This window comes from Rhea americana, unplaced genomic scaffold (genome assembly GCF_003343005.1).
Source record: "Rhea americana isolate MKP2758 unplaced genomic scaffold, rheAme1 scaffold_72, whole genome shotgun sequence".
Lineage (NCBI taxonomy): Eukaryota > Metazoa > Chordata > Aves > Rheiformes > Rheidae > Rhea > Rhea americana.
In genome coordinates, this window is record NW_028186890.1 from 1,699,381 (window position 1) to 1,719,485 (window position 20,105).

The window sequence follows — 20,105 nt, forward strand, 5'->3', positions numbered from 1 at the left end:
TTCAAAATTTTGGTGAAAGAAAGTACAGCAGGTTATTTTAAAACTTACCTGCTATGAAAACCAGTGTCCAACAATATTCTGGCTGAAACTCTATACCCCAAAGGGCATACAAAGATCGCCACTATAGCTTCAACTAGAGCAAGAATATTCCACATAATGGCTTCAAAAAGCACACTTGTTTTCCCTCAGCTTTTTTTTACTACTCCTTAAGTTCTTCACCAGAAAAGCATGTCAATACCTCATTCTATTACTTAGTGGCTTATCTTTAAAGAAGACATTCAGTAGTAAAAATGATATGCTCGTACAAATAAGATAAAGCAACTAAAATCCTTAATTATCTGTTTTCTTTCAATAATAAACTTATTTTTAATTCTTTCTATTTAAGCAAAAATTATATTGATTAAAGTTTCCTAAGACTGCCTCAATACCACCTGCCTGCCTGCCACTCCAGCAAAATCCTTGTAGAACCCTTGCAAATGAAGAATGAAATAGTGATTTATAGACCTAGGTTTGAATGAGGTTTATACTGTGAGCTGATCTGAAGTCAAATACCTGTGAGGCTCTATAGATTAGAGATCAAGGAAAACTATTTCTTCTAACTGTTTTTTTTTCCAACTAGTAGCACATGATAGAATACCCCACCGTTTTGAACAAATCTTAATAGTTCATTACTTTTAGTTACTGATAACTACATTGGAAACAGAGTTAAAAATAAAGAAATGTAGAAATTTTATCTTGGGGTTCCAGCTTATCTCCAAATTAAAGCTARAGGCTCAGATTTGTATATGAAGGTATATTTCAGATTATTGTCAAAGAAACCAGAGACCAGAAGGGATTAGACTGAGCCCAGCCATTCTGTAGTTGATATTTGTCATAGATACGCTTATGCAATGTTCTTCAGCATGAGTTATCCAGTATCTGTATATTAGAAAAATATTCTTTTCATATCAAGGATCATTTCTGGGAAAATGGATTACTTAATTCATGCACTAAAACATTAAATCATACCTTTCTAAAATGGATGAAATGGATCACAGGGCTCTCTTTCATGCAGCTGAATTCCTTACAGGGACCTTAATGCACAGAGGTTAAAAATCAGAGATAGAAGAGGACTCAGCAACATGTTGAGCTGTTCTTTATGGAAACCCTCCTATTTTAGCAGCGCCTGTAAGGTCTTATTGCCTTTCCAGTTGTGGCTTAATGAACAAAAGTACCTATCAGAAAGACAACTGTATTGCCCATATACTTTTTACAGAAATGTCTTGATGATTCTTTAATATGGTTTCTAAGCTTTGTTTGCAAGCATTTAGTGCAAGTACTACATTGCCACGTATTACTGAAATGTTCCATGACAGATCAGTCTCCTTCCTCGGGTCAAAAGAAAAATTCAGCCATATAGCCAGATTTACATAAAAATAATGAAAATTGAAATTTTCTGATGAACTGCTGGATAATTGCTGAGGACAAAGAGATCACAGCTGTTTTGATTCCTATTTAACATGAGAATATTTGAAGACATAATTGAAATACAGGCTTTTTTTTTTTAATGCCCTTTTTGTGCTTACAATTTAGAGTATCACCAAAGAGGAACTGCAGAGGTTGTTGGGGAATGAGCTGACTTCTGCCAGTAAATTCAAAAGAGAAGATTTGATCATCTAGGATATTAATAACAAATAGAATCCTTTCTTCTTTCACATGCCCTTGCAATTCATTTTGTCTATACCAGGTACACCTTTTTTGGAACAACAAACTACCTACCACTGACTGAACTCAGTAAATGTCAGCTCCTGCTTTATATTTCAGTTGTTCAACAGGGATGAACAGAGGCAAGTGTTCATATGAGCCGACTTCAGGTACCCGCAGTAGTATTCCTCCTCCTTGATGATTCCCCARGGCAGCCTAGTGGTAATAAAACGTACCAGAAACAGACAGCTCTGTCTTGGCTCACGCAGAAGAAAAACTTAAGGGTGGGTTTTTAAGTCTACTGGTATGAAATCAGACATAACTCAGTCATTACTGGAGTAAGATTTTAACAAAAAAGGGAAGAAAATGGAGTTGAAAACATCAACATATAAACATATAACCTTCGTAATGATTGAACTAGGTAAGGCATTCTGAATTTAGATAGAGGAGAAACAAAGATCTTATATGCTTAAAGAAGTCCTCGATCTGACACTTCTTTATCAGTCAGACCCTGCTGCTCTGTGACAAGAGAAATGAGCTTTTCTTCCTCCTTCGAGTAGCTTATTAAACCCTGCATTCAGATGTGCTTAAGGCCAGGAGGAACCATTAGATCATTTAGTTTCACCATTAGTGATCATTTGGTGTAYGTCATGCAATTTATTAAGCCTAAAATTTTTAATTAAGCTAAGTTCTCTCAAGACAAAAGTTAAAGTAAGCACCTTGAACAGCTGTGACATTATGTCCCTGTATTTATTTGGTTGATGTAATGTTAAGGAACATACATAGTTATCATCAGAAAGACGCGCTTTTTTTTTTTTTTTCCATTTACCATAGCTTTTGCTGTATTTTATGTATTCAGTATTTTATGTAACATATGTATTTTATGTATTTATTATTTGTTTCACTTTTGTATTCTTACTAGATTTTGAGGAAAAAATCAGTATAAAAAAGCCTGATTTCTTCATGATAGATGATATCCAGGTATCATAACAAGTGTRCTATAGACTATTTTAGAGAAATGTTAGAAAGTAGAAGCAAAAAACATCAGAAACTTATCAGTCTAATCAAAGGGGAAATTCCTGTCTGACTTTAAATGAAGTGAAAAATATAATCCTGAGTACATAAACAAGGCAAATCAAACAGACACTTTAGAGAGAAGATTTCTATACCATGTCCAAGAACTTGTCTACCATAATATTTGATTTCTTTTTCTGTTTTGCTGTGGCCGGTTTGTGAGGCACAGCTTTATTTATTTCACAGTAGGCACTATCTTATAGCTCCTAAAACAAGATCAAAAACATTCATGGCTCCCTGATGCAAATCACTGATCAAATATAAATCTTGTCTGCTCATACAGGTTTGATAAAAAATGAAATAAAAAGGAAAAGTAAACTTTCAAATAGGAGCCCTTATGGTAGAGTTTTTATTTTTATGCTGAGTTCATTCTATCTTTATGGGAGATCAAGATATAACCCCTCATCTTGTTCTTGTGCACGAGATAAAGTTGGCAAAAGAGYATAAAGCTGTAATAAAGCTCATCTTTTACTCTAAATAACTCCACAGAATTACCATATCAGAGGCCTGTACCTCTGGTAGACCATGCTGTAGTGATCGTGAGATTGTGCCCTACAAAGATATTAGAAAATTAATAGAAAAAAAAAGTCCAAGCTTGCAATGTGCAAGCAAAAATCTTAATAGAGCCACAATTTATGCATCTAACTACATTTCCAGGCTAACCAGCCCAAAGTTGCTTTTTTTTTTTTTTGGATGTAATGAAATGGTAATGGCAATCCTCCAGTATATGTTTCAGATACAGAACAGGGCTCTCCAACACCTCTGCCTTTCTTGCAGCACTGCCCATAGTTTTTAAGCCTCAAGTAGCAAAGGCATTGTGGCTGTTATAGGACATTTTCTTAAAATGTTTAAAGATGTAATATATTATTTTTAATTCTACTGGCACTGAAGTTACAGTAGGCTATATGCCTTCTTTTACTCTTTTCAAATCATTATTCCCCTACACGCACAAAAGGAAGAGGTGAATAATAAAAATACATATAACTATTCAAATGATGTATATTTACCACCTATCTAATTAGCTAGTATGTCTTTTTCTCCAGCATAGTTTCTGTGCATGTCTGCTACTCCTGACACAAGGCAGCCACATTTATTTTCCAAATTAACATGGAATTTTTGAAAGTTGACAGACTGAACATAAGGAAAAGGTTTCAAAGGCAAGTTTATCAGCCATTTTCAAGGAGACAAGAAGAGAAAGTCAGTCAGGGATATGAACAGAAGAATCCAGAATCCTAAAAAAAGGMCCAGATTCAAAAGAACAGAGGTAAAGACAATGCTGAGAAAGGAAGTAAAAGTTTTTTTAGCCATAGATCTATGCATATCTCTTATTTATGTCCAAAATACAAAGATTTTAAAAGTCCCTTTGCAAAGCCTGCTCGTGATTTAAGTGTCTCTTTTCCAAAGGAATAAAAGATTAAATCCTGAGCTCTGAAAAAAATTTAGGGATATGCAATTTGTTCCCAGATGAAGGAACTGGAGGTCAAAACTAGTTTAAGGACCTGAATAGTTCTGTTTTTCTTTAGGAAAAGGTTTTAGATTAAATGTATGCTTATATGTGTAGAAGCTTTGATACAGTGACTGGACTCTGGCCAGCAGCAGCGATTTACATTTTAAATACATTACAGCAACTAGGTGTTCCACAAAGGAGCAAATATCCATAGCTACAGTAAACTATTATTAAAGTACCTATTTCCATCTGATGCAGAACTTAATATGATTTTTTTTTCTCCAAGCAGTTTAGCTCATTTTTATATTGTCTATTGCTTTTTAACTGTCCTTTCTGTAGAAATAGTTTATCTTTCTCCTGAAATGTGAAACCAGTTTCCTGGCAAGGGATAATTTGCATATACACCCAGTTACCCTTAGCCAACAGCTGAAGAAAAGGTTTCTCTTTTTACATACATGGTTTTTACACACACACAGAGACATCCCCAGGTGCTGATCAGATCCAGATTTGTTCCAGTAGCAAGATTTATATCTTTGACTTAGTGACCCAAAGGTTAGCATTCGGTTACTGGGGCTTTTCTTGCAGAGATTAGCATAGGCCGTTACATGCTGCCTTATTACCACTATTGATTGATCTATTTTTGTACTTCTTTCAGAAAGAACCTGTYGCTTATTGTAGTTTTCTTTCTTTCTCTCACTACATACACATATGTGTGTGTATATACTGCCTTTCACCACATACATATACATACATACATATATATATATATATACACACACACACACACACGTGTATGTAGTGAGGTGTATGTAGGCATAAGTAGGTATGCCCACATACCTTATAAATATATAGGTTATATAATGGAAATGGAAATGGCTAAAATAAGTTTCGTAATTATTTTTTTCCAGTACCCCAAACTTGAAAGCACTGCTAAAATTTTCAAACAAAAGCTATGTAATGCAGGATTTGGTTATTGGCTTTCTCTTCCTCATAGTATACAAAACTGGCTAGTGATTAATTGAAACGGGCTGAAAGGAGTTTTTAGACAAGGAGACTTAAATCTTAATGTTTTGTTTTCTTCTGCTACTTAATAATTTTTCATACAATTTCCGTCTTCCTATTTTATCTCTGCTTCCTGCATTGTCTGTCTAAAAGGAAAAGAAGGTGGAAAATGCCTAATGTGATTACTTGTTGATGTAGTAACTTCTCCATGATTAATCATTGTTTTTGAAAACATGTAAATGATTGTTCTTTCTACTATTACTAGTGCTTTTCCATTTTATTTAATACACTGTGAACCTGAGATGACTCTAGGGTCATGTTATCATTCTCGCACATAAAGTATATTGCTTTAATGATAAATGATGATTCCTTTTGCTCCAGCAGTCTCTCATTATGTTGATTCATTCAACAGGAAAGGACAATTGTCAACAGATTATTTGCTGGCAAACAGTGGTTAAATCATATTTGATTAAATATTTGGTTTTAAATATTTATCCTGGTTAAATAATGCATTTCAGGTAAAATTACTCAAACTACTCATTACAAATCATGTTATGAATTAATTTCACAGGACTGACAAATTATTTGTTTGAAAATCCACTRTGTTTTGGCCATATTTCTTAAATATCTGTATGTAATCAATAAGTTGACAGAAAGTTACTAATCCAAATCTGTGAAACGCTCTGCTCAAGACACATTAAGCAATACAATATTCACCATATCAGTTGTGCTTGGTCACTGGGTTATGCATCTTTATTTTGGATACTTGRGACAGATGAATACTGAATGATGGATCTCATCATTCATTGTATTAAATTTCAGGGAGAAATTCCTAGATGGAGGAGGTCATCCAAAAACCAAAGCTWAGAGTTTCACTGAAGGTATTTTTCTAGAACTTATTCAAACACTTGGCAACAACAATTGTTGTGACTAAATGGAACAGAGTATCACTGAACTTGATAGTAGTACTCCCAGAAATATTCACTGATTATTCAATAATGAATAATTCCTTACAGTGCAATGGTATGYACCTGTAGGTTAAAACAAAACTGACAAAATAAGTATAAAGTGTGGGCTTATCTCAAACTGACCCGTATTTACTAGTTCTATTAAATCTGAGATCTAACTTTATGCAATAAATACATATTTATGCACATTTAATTTGTGACATYGATTATGCAGGATCTCTTACAGACACAACATTTTTTGTACCTGATTAAGTGTTCTGGGAGTATATACTCATATATTACCACTGCTACCTTTGGACCATGCAAACATATTAAAAATACAAAWTTTTCTGCTCTGAAGTAAATGATTTCAATATTGAAAGTTGCTTCTTAGTAAATCTGATTGTTCATATTTCTTCTCTCTTGTTTGCTCCTCAGTCTGAAGTTTTCAGTTTGCACCTCTACTAGAGGCAAAAGCCTTCATGGATCAGGAGTCTGATCTGATGGGGAGAAGTTTTGTTCCTGTTGATCTCAGGACTGATAAGCTCCATCCTTAGGATACACTCTGCTGTGTATGCGGTAGGTTGCCTGACCTTTAACATACTGGGAGAGCACAGTTAGAAATTATGCTGATCTTGCMAATTGAACAATGCCACAGGACAAAAAGATGGGGCCAGGTAATTTCTCCATGGTAACTCAGGGACAGAAAATCAAATAGACTTGGATGTGAGATGTTACTGCTATAAGTGAGACATACAGTGCATGGAAGTTTTACATGAAACTTCATAATGGCACCGTGCTGTAGAGGAAGGTACTGTCTTTACACTCAATAAAAAAGATTGCTAGAGGCTAAATCAAGTAACTTTTAGAAGAATTTTTTATCAAGTAGTTATTATACACCACTGGTTTTCCATGCCTCAGTCTTGCCTTGACAGTGCTGGAGGGCAGGTGTTGAAGTAGAACAGSTGTAGGTGGGAGATAGGAACTTAGAATAAGGATAATTTTCTATTTTATTATTTATTTTTCAGCTCTTTACAACTTCAGTTCCTTGAAATATGATTAAAAGTGATAAGAGATTAAAGTAATGTATTGGGGCATCTAAACTCTGGACAAAAAAAATACTCTTGTAATTCTTAAGTAGGGTATGGGTAACCTTAGCTAGACAGGTAGAGAGAGAGAGACYAAGACAGATTATCATTATCTATTTTATACCAGAAATGAATAATGAAACTGGAGAAGGAAAACAGAAATAAGGCAAAGTATAAACAGACAGTATTGAAGACAAAGCCCACTTTTGTGGCTGTTTTCCTAAAACACAGTGATACATCTATACAACCTCACTAAAGATAACTTCAGAATCAGATTATGGCCTTAAATATCTTGGGGGAGACAATTATTGAAAGAAGGAATTAGTGGCTTCTGTTCTCATACTTTTCCTCTTACTGAGTGCATCAGGAAAGATCTCTCCACTTTTCCAGCTCAGAACTGGATCCAAGAGAAATAAAGTATAACAAAGAATTAATTTTCATATTTTGAACAGTGAATAGGTCCTGTGCTAGGTTTTAGACTGAACCAAAGATCTTTATTTTAAGTGCAAAATTCTCTTATCTTTTAGACTATGTTTCTGCCATGTAGACAGGGGTAAGTTTCAGGCAATGATCATAAGCAGTAGCACTACAGAAGGCTTTTTATTWACATGCTAATCATAGAAACAGTAAGATTGGAAGGGACCTCTGGAGATCATCTAGTCCAACCYCCCTGCTCAGCAGGGTCACCTTAATATTTATATACACACAAACACGCACACACACACACGTACACATATACATACACATATAAATGTCTACTCAGTGTATTTTCCCTAGAAATAAGTTAAATTGATTAGTTTAACTGATTAGACTCTCATCCTGCAGAAATCACCTTAATCAATACCCACACTGTCCAAAAGATGTACTTTGTTAATCAACTTATTTCTCCTTGTAATATCCCCAAACCCAATGGTTGAATGTTATCAAAGATTCATTTTTTTTCAATACTACTATCTTCTTGATCAAGCAAGTAAAATAAGCCCCTAAAATGTTTTATAGTTGATATTTTGTTTCAAATAATTTAAAGATGCAAATAAACTGTATCAAAAAATCCTAATTGTTTTATTTCCAATAACATTAGCTTAAGTCACAAGTCAAGGATGTCTTCAACAGGCAAAAGGTTTTTGTGCAGGGAAATAAATATCATTACAGTATACACAATGGTTCATTTCCATGAGTCTCAAACAACAGAGCTGCTTTTGAATATAGTTTCTTTGGTTCCAATACACTCAGTTCAGCCTGCAGCTTTCCATTTGCACTTTCAAATAATTCATCTTGCCTTCAACAGTAGGCACAATCTAAGAGTTACTATGATCTAGCAAAGTACGTTGTGTTATAAATATTACTCTGACATTCCAAAATGGCCTTGGTCCAGTCACCTAACTTTGCTGTCCAAATTTCCCCATGAGCTTAATCAGACTAATAATACTTGCTTACCTATCCGACAGAATTAATTATCTAATGTTGCAATTAGTATATGACTATCTTACTGCTGACATGGGGTATGTGGGCTGGAATATAGCTTGCTTCCGTGTTTCCTGAGTTAGTATTGCTAGTAGAGGTAGCACATGGCTTGACTGTCTACAGATCTAATYCTGTGTAGCTCCATACTGCGTCAGACCATGGAGAATAGAGCCCATATATATCCTTGAGCTACCTTCAAGTGAACARGCAAATCTACAGAGTGCAGTATACATTTAAACAGGAACAACACCCTTTTCTATTTCAATAGAAAAAGCACAAGCTGCATAAGTAAGATTATTTCAGCCTATGGATATGTGCTGCTTTTTGTTTCATGGTCCATTTGCCCGAGGTACCCTGCACGGTGCTCTGCTGAATAACAGAAATCCCCTCTCTGTCACCTGAAATTTCCTATTCTTGTGCTTTAGCTCTGCTGAAACTTATGCAACTCCTGACAGAGGTTGAAAAATGTATTCAAAAAAAAAAAAAAAAAAAAGTCTTAAACACTGGACTGGAAATTTGTCTAGGTCCCAGCTGAAATGAATGAAAGGTATCTTTAGTATGATTGTTAGGAAAGGCAATGTAGCTGCTGTCAATCTGCACTGCAGGCATCAATTAAAATACCTCCACCCACTGCACCTCACATTTCTCCTAAGGAATCAGAGATACATAATTACTGTAGAAAATGTCCAATCTTTAAATTCCCTGTCCCTTTAGCTGCTTTTTTTTTTTTTTTTTTTTTTTTGCAATGCCTTTTTTTTTTTTTTTTTTTTTTTTTTTTTTTTGCAATGCCTGTCTACCAGATCTTTCTGCATGTAACTGAATAGCAATATTCGTATTTAAACCAGAAGTCTAGCTGATGGGAATAAAACTCACTCCAAAGGGGATTACTTCACCAAATCCCCATTGATCTTTAAATCTTCCAGGGGTGCTTGCAGCCTCTCAGAACAATAATCWAAGAGAAGTGGGCAGAGACAGAGTATGAAGAGGGGAGATCCTATTTTGCTTGTTGGTCTTGTCTCGTTTTTTTCTTTATAGTGAGAGATTACTGAGCTGGAAAAAGCTATTAGGACCCAAACAGGGAGGTCTGATGCCTCCTACTTAYTTGGTGGGGCCATGACTGTACCTTATTCATATTCTAGTGGATTGGCCTTTGGTGGCCTGCTGAAAAGCCATAAAGGCGATGACAGCCAGAGTGACTGCATCACAAGTGCACCCTTTCTCATTTCCATCTCCGCTCTCCTCCGAGACCGACATTATTAGAAAGTCAAATGCGACCGCTGCTGGGGGGGGAGGGGGATTTTTTTTTAATCTTACTGCTTTATTTCAGCCCTGCTCCCTGCTTTCTGTGTTCTCACTCACAGTCGAACCGCTTCCCGATGGGCCTACATTATCAGTGACATCTATCTCTCATGATCTCTCTGCTTTTTGTCTGAATTAATTTCCTCAAAACTCAGCTGGTTCTGTAATATGAAATTTAACCTTGAGAGATACTTCTCTAATGCTTTCATTCATAAAAAGGCATACGTAAACATCACGACAGAAAGTTAAATGAAGACAAACAATGAAAACAATAACAATTCCCTCATAATCCGTATATTGAATTAACTATGATGATGATTTTTGATATATTTACACCTTGATGCCTTCCTTGGGATTGAGGCTCAATGTAATTATAATCTTATTAGAAGACACTACTTGACTCGGTCAGCTTAGACTCTAACTAAAGATAAAATGCAACTGAAAARAGCAATCAGGAATGGAGTGGAAAAATATGCAAGAGAGATTTAACACTAATAGAGGCATATGATTAAATGAACAGCTTGATCTGAAGCTTTTGAGACAAGTCTTATTTTGGACATACAAATATGAAATACTGATTTYTCTCTTTAATCACCAGACAAGTGTTTCTCAGCCTACTTTTGATAATAGATATCTTAGTAGAAATGGAGAAAAAGGAAAGAAGAGAGGTAGCAAACAGGCTCGTTAGCGGTCTTTGTTGACTAACTGGAGATGAACATCTTTTGCAAGAAACCAGTTTTTAAAAAATCTAAAAGTTTATGTGAAAGAAATAGGCAAATAGTGGTAGACAATTAGCATTCAGATGAAAAAGGGATGAGCACACAGTCTGGTGAATGAGGAAGAGCATTATTGGAAGGCTTGTGTTTTATGGGAAACATTTAAATAGTATATAAAGAGCAAATAAACTGAATGCCATGACATTTACTAAGCATTGGTCTTTCTACACTGCATGGACATTATAGAGCCTAGGGCAATTTCACTGTCTTCAGGATTTGTCCCTGAGACCTTGACCAAAAACTGTCTTCCTCTCTCTTAGTGTGCAGCATACTGATTTTCCCTGGTCTGTTTGCTTGCCAGCATTTCTGTCACAGTAGTAAATTTATTTCAGTGACGACCATGGATACATGGCTGTATAACTCCCAGCTATCTTTTGGAGACAAAATGTCATACAGAAATTATGAATGAAAAAAATATTATTGTTATTATTGCTATTACTATGTCATGAATAGAGTTTGGAGCTCCAGCTAGCACYAGTCAAGCTTTAAGATCCAGTCTTTGACATTCACTGTCCTAGTTTCACTTCCTCTAGTTATAAGCCTGAACCACAAGAAACAGATCCAAACCTCTCCTACTTGTAAGTGCATGAGCATCTTCTCGTTGTGCAATAGTTCTGCTTTTGCTCTTCTTTAAAAGGTATAACATTAAAAAAGAAAAAAAAAGACATTATTATTTAAAGATAGTATAACAGCACTGACTACTGAAGAAAAATTCATAAGGCTGTTTAAGAGGAGTATTTAGCACAAAAAATATCGACCTACATCAGGCACACACTTCTCCTCTGTAGTTATTAAAGAAGTTAAAACTTCTGTAGGAACATCTCTCTCCTACAAGTTTAGAAAAAAAGATTTTCTTGTTCTCAGGAATTGCTTATACTGAGTACTTTTTGTCTTCAGTTGGTATCTCCCTGCACAAATAACYCTGCATACGATTAGTCCCTCTGCCTAAGGTACAAATGAGACAAAGTATGTTATCACTTGTTATTGTAAACCACTGGCAATCCAAAGCAACAGCAGAAGCATGCGGGGCGCTGCTGCCGAGCCTGTTTTGTAGCKGAGCAGCCCTTCAGAGACGGCGAGATTCTCCTGCAGGTGATTCCTCTGCTCCCAGGCACAAAGTTCCCGGAGTAAAGGCAGCTTCCAAAATGCACAGCAGCAAAATCCCAGTGCTGCTGTTACCTTGGAGACAGCCAGGGAGAGGACGAGTGGATGAGTGTGCACGTGTGTGTGTGTGTATGTACATGTGTATGGTCGTGTGTGTGTGCACGTGAGGGGAGTGGATTAAGGCAGGAAAGGTGGGAAGAAATTCAGGAAGAAGCATTTTTCTGGCCTATTCTGCATGCAGAATAGCCACTTTGTTCTGCTTCACCCAGCATTGCTGCAATTCCTCATCACACAAATGGGTAATGGTAGCAGTTTCAGCAGCAGCTCTATACAAAAGGTCAGGCATATTTGGCTATGTTTATTGTATTTTGCCTTTTCTTAATAGGACACCATAAGGACTTTTCAGTGCCCTGTCTTTCAGAGGCACCAGAAAAACATTAGTCAAAAGACACATTGATTGCAGCTGAATTGGATATTAGTGTTTACCAGAAGTAACCCCTTCTGCGCTATTGCTGCAAGTTATATAACAAATTTGTCCATAGCATTTCTTTAGCAAATGTATAAACTCTAATTGAAACTAAGGACCCTGGAAAGGTCATTGTTACTGTAGGAGGCTCAACAGAAACTCTTTTTTATACTGTCCTTTCACAGACCATTTCTGTTCTTCACGCTCTGTATTCTGTTCCTGTCTGTCTTGGTCATTATATGARCGGGGCGATCTCTGTATGCAGAACTTAGAAAAGGTTAATGATTATTACTGCTATTTCCTACAAGATGTAGAGTTCAGAATGACAATTCAGATTCATGCCCATACTCATTTAGGTAGATACTGGTCTGTGAATATCAGCTGAGCCTCAGCTGCTTCCCTCTGCCAACGCACCTCCGTGATTAGCCCTTTGCATGCCTACGCGCAGGGCCAGTGCCRCACTTCTCATGGACTTGCCAGTCCTCCCCCTCCATGCTCTGGGATTCGTTATCTTTGTGCAAAAGCAGCCTCTACTCCTGGGCATTCKCTCTCAAATGGGACCTATGGTACGGCTGTTTAAAACTTTGAATTAAATTAGGATTAGCATGCAAATGTCCAGAGAGAAAACGCATTGTCACTACCTTGTTTCACACGCTGTTTTCCAAATGTTCGAACTTTGAATGAACTCCAGTGAGTTTTATGTTAGAGAAATACAGGGAACACAGGAGTAATTGGCTTAGTATGGCTGGTAGTGAAGTTATGAATTGTATGCATTGTATCTCAAAAAGAGAAAGAAAAAGAGARAGAGAAAGAGAGAAAAGAGAGATAGGGGGAAAAAAAGAGAAAGAAAGAAAGAAACATCACCTATTTAGAAAACACAGGAGTGTTATATGACCTCGCATTTTATTTTTTACAAAAATTAGAAGGCTTTGTAATTAAAATATAACCTCAACTTTCTATTCAATATTCTGGATGAATCTGTGTATCATTATTGCTTGAAAAAACATTAATTTAGCTAAACAAATGCCTCTCAGAACTTGTTCAATGGTAACAGAACTTATGATGAAAGTAAAGATTGTCCCTTAAAATAGAAAACACACACTGAGTCTATCTAGATGTTTTTCGCGGGAATACATGAAGAACAAATTTCATCTTATATGATGACCTCTCTTTAGATCAGACTAATTTTCCCTTGTGCATGGTACATGCAGATTCAGTATTTTAAGAACCTCTCCTTGATAGCACAGATCGATGGGTCTCTCTTTCATCTACCACTAGATGTCGTGCACTGATATCAGTCCCAAATGTGTATGCCAGGATCACACACGTTCACATGCAGAAATGTATCAGAATTCTTCCCTTTAAACTTTTTTGGTTKTTCTCATCTCTTAAAATGTCAATGGCTGCCTTATATGATTTCTGGATAAAAGAAACACTATGTCCAATTATGGGTAGCAATCACTGATGGAACTGAAGACATCTAGAAATAGCAGACAATGGTGATGAAATAGGAATGCACAATTCTATCGAGTACAATTTAAAAAAATGACAAAAATGACATCTCCATCACGTTTCCTAGTTTATGTTATCAAATTTTGTTTCATGTTCTCAATGACAGCCTTTTTTATGTGGCATTTAATTGTGGACTTACATTTTTCTAATACAAAAAATAGTCTCTCCAAACGTAAATTAATTTTCTTAAATCCTATTTTAAATATTGGAAAATATCTACAAAGATTGGCTGGTTGTTTTCATGCTTGTATAAGTTAAGCAGAACTTTTATAACACTTTGGAAAATGAATAGAGAGACTCTTAGAGAGTAGCATGACCATTCCCTTTATTCTTTGTGTAGGCAGTGAAGTAAGGTAACAACAATGGTTAAACTCACCTCTTGCATCTTTTATAAGGATGGTTCCCCTCCCACTATTTTATTTTAGACTGAACAATATCAGATCTGATCAAAAATTTCCTTTCAAAGTATTTTCTTCAGCAGAAAATGGTTCATTGAATACATTATATTTTTCTAAGAGGTCTTCTTATTGAGAAAATTTTTTTTTTTCATTTTCAAGCCGATTTTTTGACTTTTAAAACTTATTTGGATTTTACTTTTACCAAACAAATAAGAAAAAACCTTAACTTTTCAAAGCATACATTCTTCAAAGAGAAAAAGTCTTCCTCAGCAAAAAAATGCATGGAAAAATAGTCTTGTCTGTATTTCTGCAGAAGTCCTTTGAGATAATCTTTTCTATGTCATTTTATAACGAGCTAAAGTGATTTGCCTCAGTTCATACAATTCATTGTCGACAGGGGCATAAATAGACTCCAAGAACCCAGATTCTCAGTCTTTTGTTTTAACCTACTGTTCTCAGTTAAACAGCTAGCAATACAGTCTAAAGTGCTCAGCAATTTCGGTGCCTCTGTGTGATTGCTTAATAATTCTTCCTCCCCCCAAAATATGTATAACACACTATTTAAAAACATATGTGGAGATATGTGGAGAACAACAGAAAACCATGGAAACAAGATGAGGTTAGTGGCACAAGTCCATGCACTATATATATTGAATCCTGCAGTTACTTCACTAAGCAACAGCTTAATATATGGTACAAAAATAAATGTTGGAACATTTCAGAATTCTAGATTAGTCAAAAATGACACAAAAAGGCACAAGAGCCCAGCAGAGTGGCACTAACAGTACTATCCCGATAAAAATCTTTACTGCTGACAGACCTGGGCCTGATGTCATTTATTAGACCCTGAAGTGGCTCTAACGGTCATGAAGGCCTACATCTATAATGTGATTACAGTCTAATACGAAAAGGCAACTCACTCAATCCCCCAGCTACTACTTGGTTTCATTGAATTTCGGTACTCATTTCTGCTTAATTAGAAACAAAATTAAATTTATTTCAATGGCAGGTTGTTGTCACTGGTTTTTTCAAACCACATTAACAAACAAAATGAAACTTTGCAGCTATTGTCTATTTTTGCAGGAAAATATGACTGCATGTCTTTTATTGCCTAAGAGGATGAAATAATAGTGATTGATTGATGCCCCAGTCCTGCCTTGGTGGAGGCCAGTGAAAATGGAATGRTGTACGCTTAAACCAAACAAAGGTGCACTGTGGCTTAGAGAAGACTCTGACTTCAAATGTCGTGTTRCATTCTCCCATTACAAGCTCTACGTTTATTAAGAAGACAGAAACTTAGACACAGTGTAGCTGCCGGCAGTTCATATTTTTGTACGTTTTTTGGCTTAGGAGTAAATTTCATGTTAATGATAACGATGTACCTTGCAGCACCGAGTTGAGCCATGTACGTCAGAATTAGTCAGGATATTTGAAACGTGTGGAGTATAGAAAGGTTTCACCGAACCTATCAGAAATTCCTCAGTTGAAGATCCCCTGCTGCAGAATGCAGATTCCTCAAAATTAAATACTTACCGGAAGCTTCAATGTTACCAAAATGCATTAGTTTAGTTACCAAAACCAAAACGAAGTCAGGAAGGCTCCCCTGAAACCTTGCCTGGCAAAAGAAGTGCCAATACCCGCCTGCCCAACATGTGCCCGTCTTCTTGGGAGCCCTTTTGGCCGGGGGCTGAGCCAGCACTGAGAGCACCTGCAGGGCTGACTCGTTCGTTAGTTGTAGGCGTTAGATTAAGGAAGCAGCGCTCCAAGAGCTCCCTGTTCCCACCRTCCCACCACCCAGCTCCGCGTGCTGAAGGGGCGCCAGGAGCCCGGCCTCTCTAACTGAAGCCTCCAGATCTGGGAATCAGCCCATTCCGGCCTTTTGAGTACTGTTAAGGCAACACAGCTGTGACACATCATATGATTTTTAACTTGTCAGCATCCCCTTAAATCTGCCTAAGCAGGCAGTTTGTATGGAAGAGTGTGAAACTCTCCCCAAGCCTGATAATTCAAGATCCTATAAATACGTTCTTCTGAACAACTTTCAAACAGGGGTACATAAATKGAGTGATATTTAAAAGATAACCGGTAGCTGCTATCAGTAACTCAACATTCATCATCTCTGCACTTTTCACAGTAACTTCATCATATATTTAGAATAAAAAATCTAAGCCTCMCTCTAAAAAGAGAAAAGATATTTTTGCTCTTGTTCTATGACTATTTTGAAGCTCTTTAATGTYTTCTCCCCCACTGTTTTACTCTTACTTGTGATCTCCTCTTTAAGGGACTCCTTGTGGTCCTAAATACCTCATCCCGAACAGGAGCAGTCTCAAGGCCTCTAAGAACATCTAGTGCAGAATGCAAGTAATAATTCCACATATGATGATACAAAAGTTTTTTCAGTTCACATTTCACTAACAAATGTACTGCATGAGTGTTGACATTTATAGGTACATTGTTGTGATAACTGTAAGAGGAAATAAAACTGCTCTAGGCTAGGTTTTCTGCTTATGTAAAAGACTGAAGCATGTCAGTAGGACCTCATGTCAGTGGGATTTTAGTGTGCAACAGATAATCAGAACTGGAATGTCTTTAACATAATAACCTCTGGCAAAGCCACAATTATCTCCTATTAGCATTTCAAAATTGTATTAATCCCAAAATAGCCTGCATATATTGAATTATGAAAATTAGGAATGCTGAAATCATTTTAGGGAGGGTTAGACCTCCTTCCTTTCATCATAACAAAATAGTTTTTGAAGGCATTCTTTAAAAATGACTTTCAATCATTAAATATCTTGTGATTTTAAGGAAAATTTTTAGAATTTAGGCCACTGGCACTTTTCAGTGAGAAACAGTTGAACAGTGATCAGCCCAGAAAATACCACGCTTGGAAAAATAACTTTTAATTTTTACTTTTATGCTAAAGCATTCCATTCACCTACTGAAATGCCAAATGTAGCTGAGAAGAAAAGACATCCTCAGTGATTACTTTTCCAGCGTATCTGGCTTTGTTCTTCTGACRTTTGTATACGTATGCTTTTTCATTATGACTTGTAGGAGAGCGTGGTTAAAAGGTGATGGCACCCTGTCAGACGGACTAAGTGAGCCCAGAGGTTAGGGGAGCAGGCTGTCTGAGTAAGCCCTGAGCCCTGTTTAGCAGGCTTCAGACTTACGAAGGCCTGGGGCCCGTTTCACGTGCTAAGTCGTCCTTACCGAGTGAACGACATAATCTATAGGCACAGAAACACGCTGACCTCTGAGCCGGGGGAAGGAGCGCTGTCAACGAGTGCAAGGGGATTTCATAACTCTTTCAGAAGGCACGAACAAGCAGTGGGTGAATTGTCGCCTTTCAAAATTACRCATAGATACGTACCTAATTACTTGTCTTACCCTGCAGTAAATAACAGGCTTACYGAATTATCTATGCGCTGGATGTATGATTCAAGGAAGAGTCCTGACACCTACTTCCTTCCTATTGCTCTGTGGGTATGTTGCTTTTTTCTTTTCCCTTTCTAAGTTCCTCCCCTGAAGGGACTGACAGCTTTGAACTATCTTCCCAAACATCTAAAGCAGGGAAAAGCATTCACACACCAGCAGTTTCTCTAATAAACAAAGTCACACACCCCAATCTGTTTAAAGGACTGCAGAAAGCAACCAGCAGAGGATTAGGGCAACTCGAATCAAAGTCACCTTGATATTAAGGATGTTAGAAAGCTGTTTTTGAGGACTGTATGAGACTACGGTCTTTGAAAATACATGAAGAAACAGACAGTTTAGTAGCTCTATCCCTTTCTCTAACTTCCCTTCCTCCTTAAAATCGTACCAATGCAAAATATAACTGTGCTCTTTAACCTAAATTCTCAGAGCTTATTGCTACSTTCCTTTACATTCAGCTCACATGGGGTGAAGTCACCTCTGATCTCACTGCYTCACAGTCTGACACTGCTACCTGCCCAACATCTTAAGATGGTGATTAACCTACATGCTCTCTGGAATGCAAGAGAATTCAAAAACTTCCCTCTCACACTGAGATCTGCCTCTGCCAATCTTTTTCTTGTAGGAACAGCTAGAGGAAACATTTTCCAAATGGAATGAATGCACCACAATCAGCTTGAAATCTGTTTACCCTCTGCTAGGAAATGCCTCGTGTAGTGTAATGCTCACTTTTTTTTTTTTTTTTTTTTGCTATTTGAGTATTTGGGCCAAGCACTAGGCAAAAGGAAATCACCATAGCTGTATAGAATATGCTAATTTCTACTGCTCAGGATGTAACCTGAAAAACAGCCTTCTGCAGCACAGAAACAGTACATTGCAAGCAAGTATAACTTCTCCTTTCTTTTAACTGTAACAAAACAKCTTGAGGTGAAGAAAAACGATGATGTGGATATACATGTTCTTTACTTATATACTGACATGACTGGTAAGTGGTAGGAACTAAGAATTCTCCCATATGTCCCTAAATGGCAAATATTGAACACTGCTTTCTGTCTGTGACTTTTCCTCACAACTTCTTTATTTGAGATTAGTCTCTGTGCTTGAGTAACTCCCATTGGCACAGTTGCAGGCAAAGCACTGCTGCCTGCCAAGCTTCTGAATAAATCATTGGTGAGTGTAGTACCCCAGGAGTGAGAACCTGGAGGCTTAAAATTAACATGAATCCATTTTTATTTTTTGTAACTCTGGCACTGAGAAAAGTGCTCTAGTGCATAATCTGCTGCACTAGCTCAGTTTTAAAAGATAGACAAAATAAAACATTTAGAGTTTTCATTTCTTTCCTACAGTGATTGAGGAGCTGGAATTTGGTTTATGCCATTTAGCTGCATCAACTGATATTCTGCATCATTTTTTTCTGAAGTCTGCTGTCTTATTTGGTTATCTATCTTTGTCAATGTTTGGGTAAAAACAAACACTCTTAATTCTGTCTTACTTTTGTATACAAACATAACAACAGAAGAAAACGCTGTAGATAAGCACTCAAAGTCACACRTATTTTGGTTAATACATCGAGGCTGAATAACCTCAGAAGAAGTGCCTCTCCAGTCAGACCTGGTGATTAGTCAGCAAAATATCAAGGTTGGTGTTTAATTTGTGTAAAACCTTAGGCTGCAAAAACCTCTCTGAAAAGGAATAAGCTTCCTAAAACTGCTGATAACCTGGGCTAGCAAAACAAGAAGATGTGGGGTTTAGAGCATCTACCTGGGATGATTCATAAAAGACTTCTGAAAGATTGTTAATTGAGTCAGGAAGAAACTGGGTGAGGCAGAGGATAGCTTTGAATCCAACTAAATGCTGTAATCACCMGTTCAGTCTGGAGTGGATCTTCCAGCTCTCTGCTATGAAACATTCCCATGAAAAGATTTCATTTGCTGACTCTATTATTTTCGTAGAAAAAARTAAATATTTAGAAGACAAATTCCTGGTCAGCTCTGCCTGGTATATTTATGCATTAGACACTAGTCAGATACCTGAGCTGCTTAGGGAAAAAAAGCCTTTGATGAATGGCTGAAAACTAGAAACTTGTTAGAATATATAATGGCTAGCTATGAGACATCTAATATCCTATTTGCATTGCATTTTAACTTTTAATTAGAATAACATAAATACTATGCAGTCAGTCAATACTCCACCCAGCACATACTGCCTTTCAATTGCTGTCAGATCAAACAAGATTGAGTTTACCTCCCTGGGTTCTCAGCACCTCAAATGCTTTTGTCTTTATTTCCAGACTAATGCAGAGAAAAGTTCAATGTCTTTTTTAGGGTTTAAATTAAGCTCCCTAGCACTTCCTCCGTAACTTACGTTCTCTAAGTATTGACTTATTCTCATTGGCTTTACTGGAATGTCC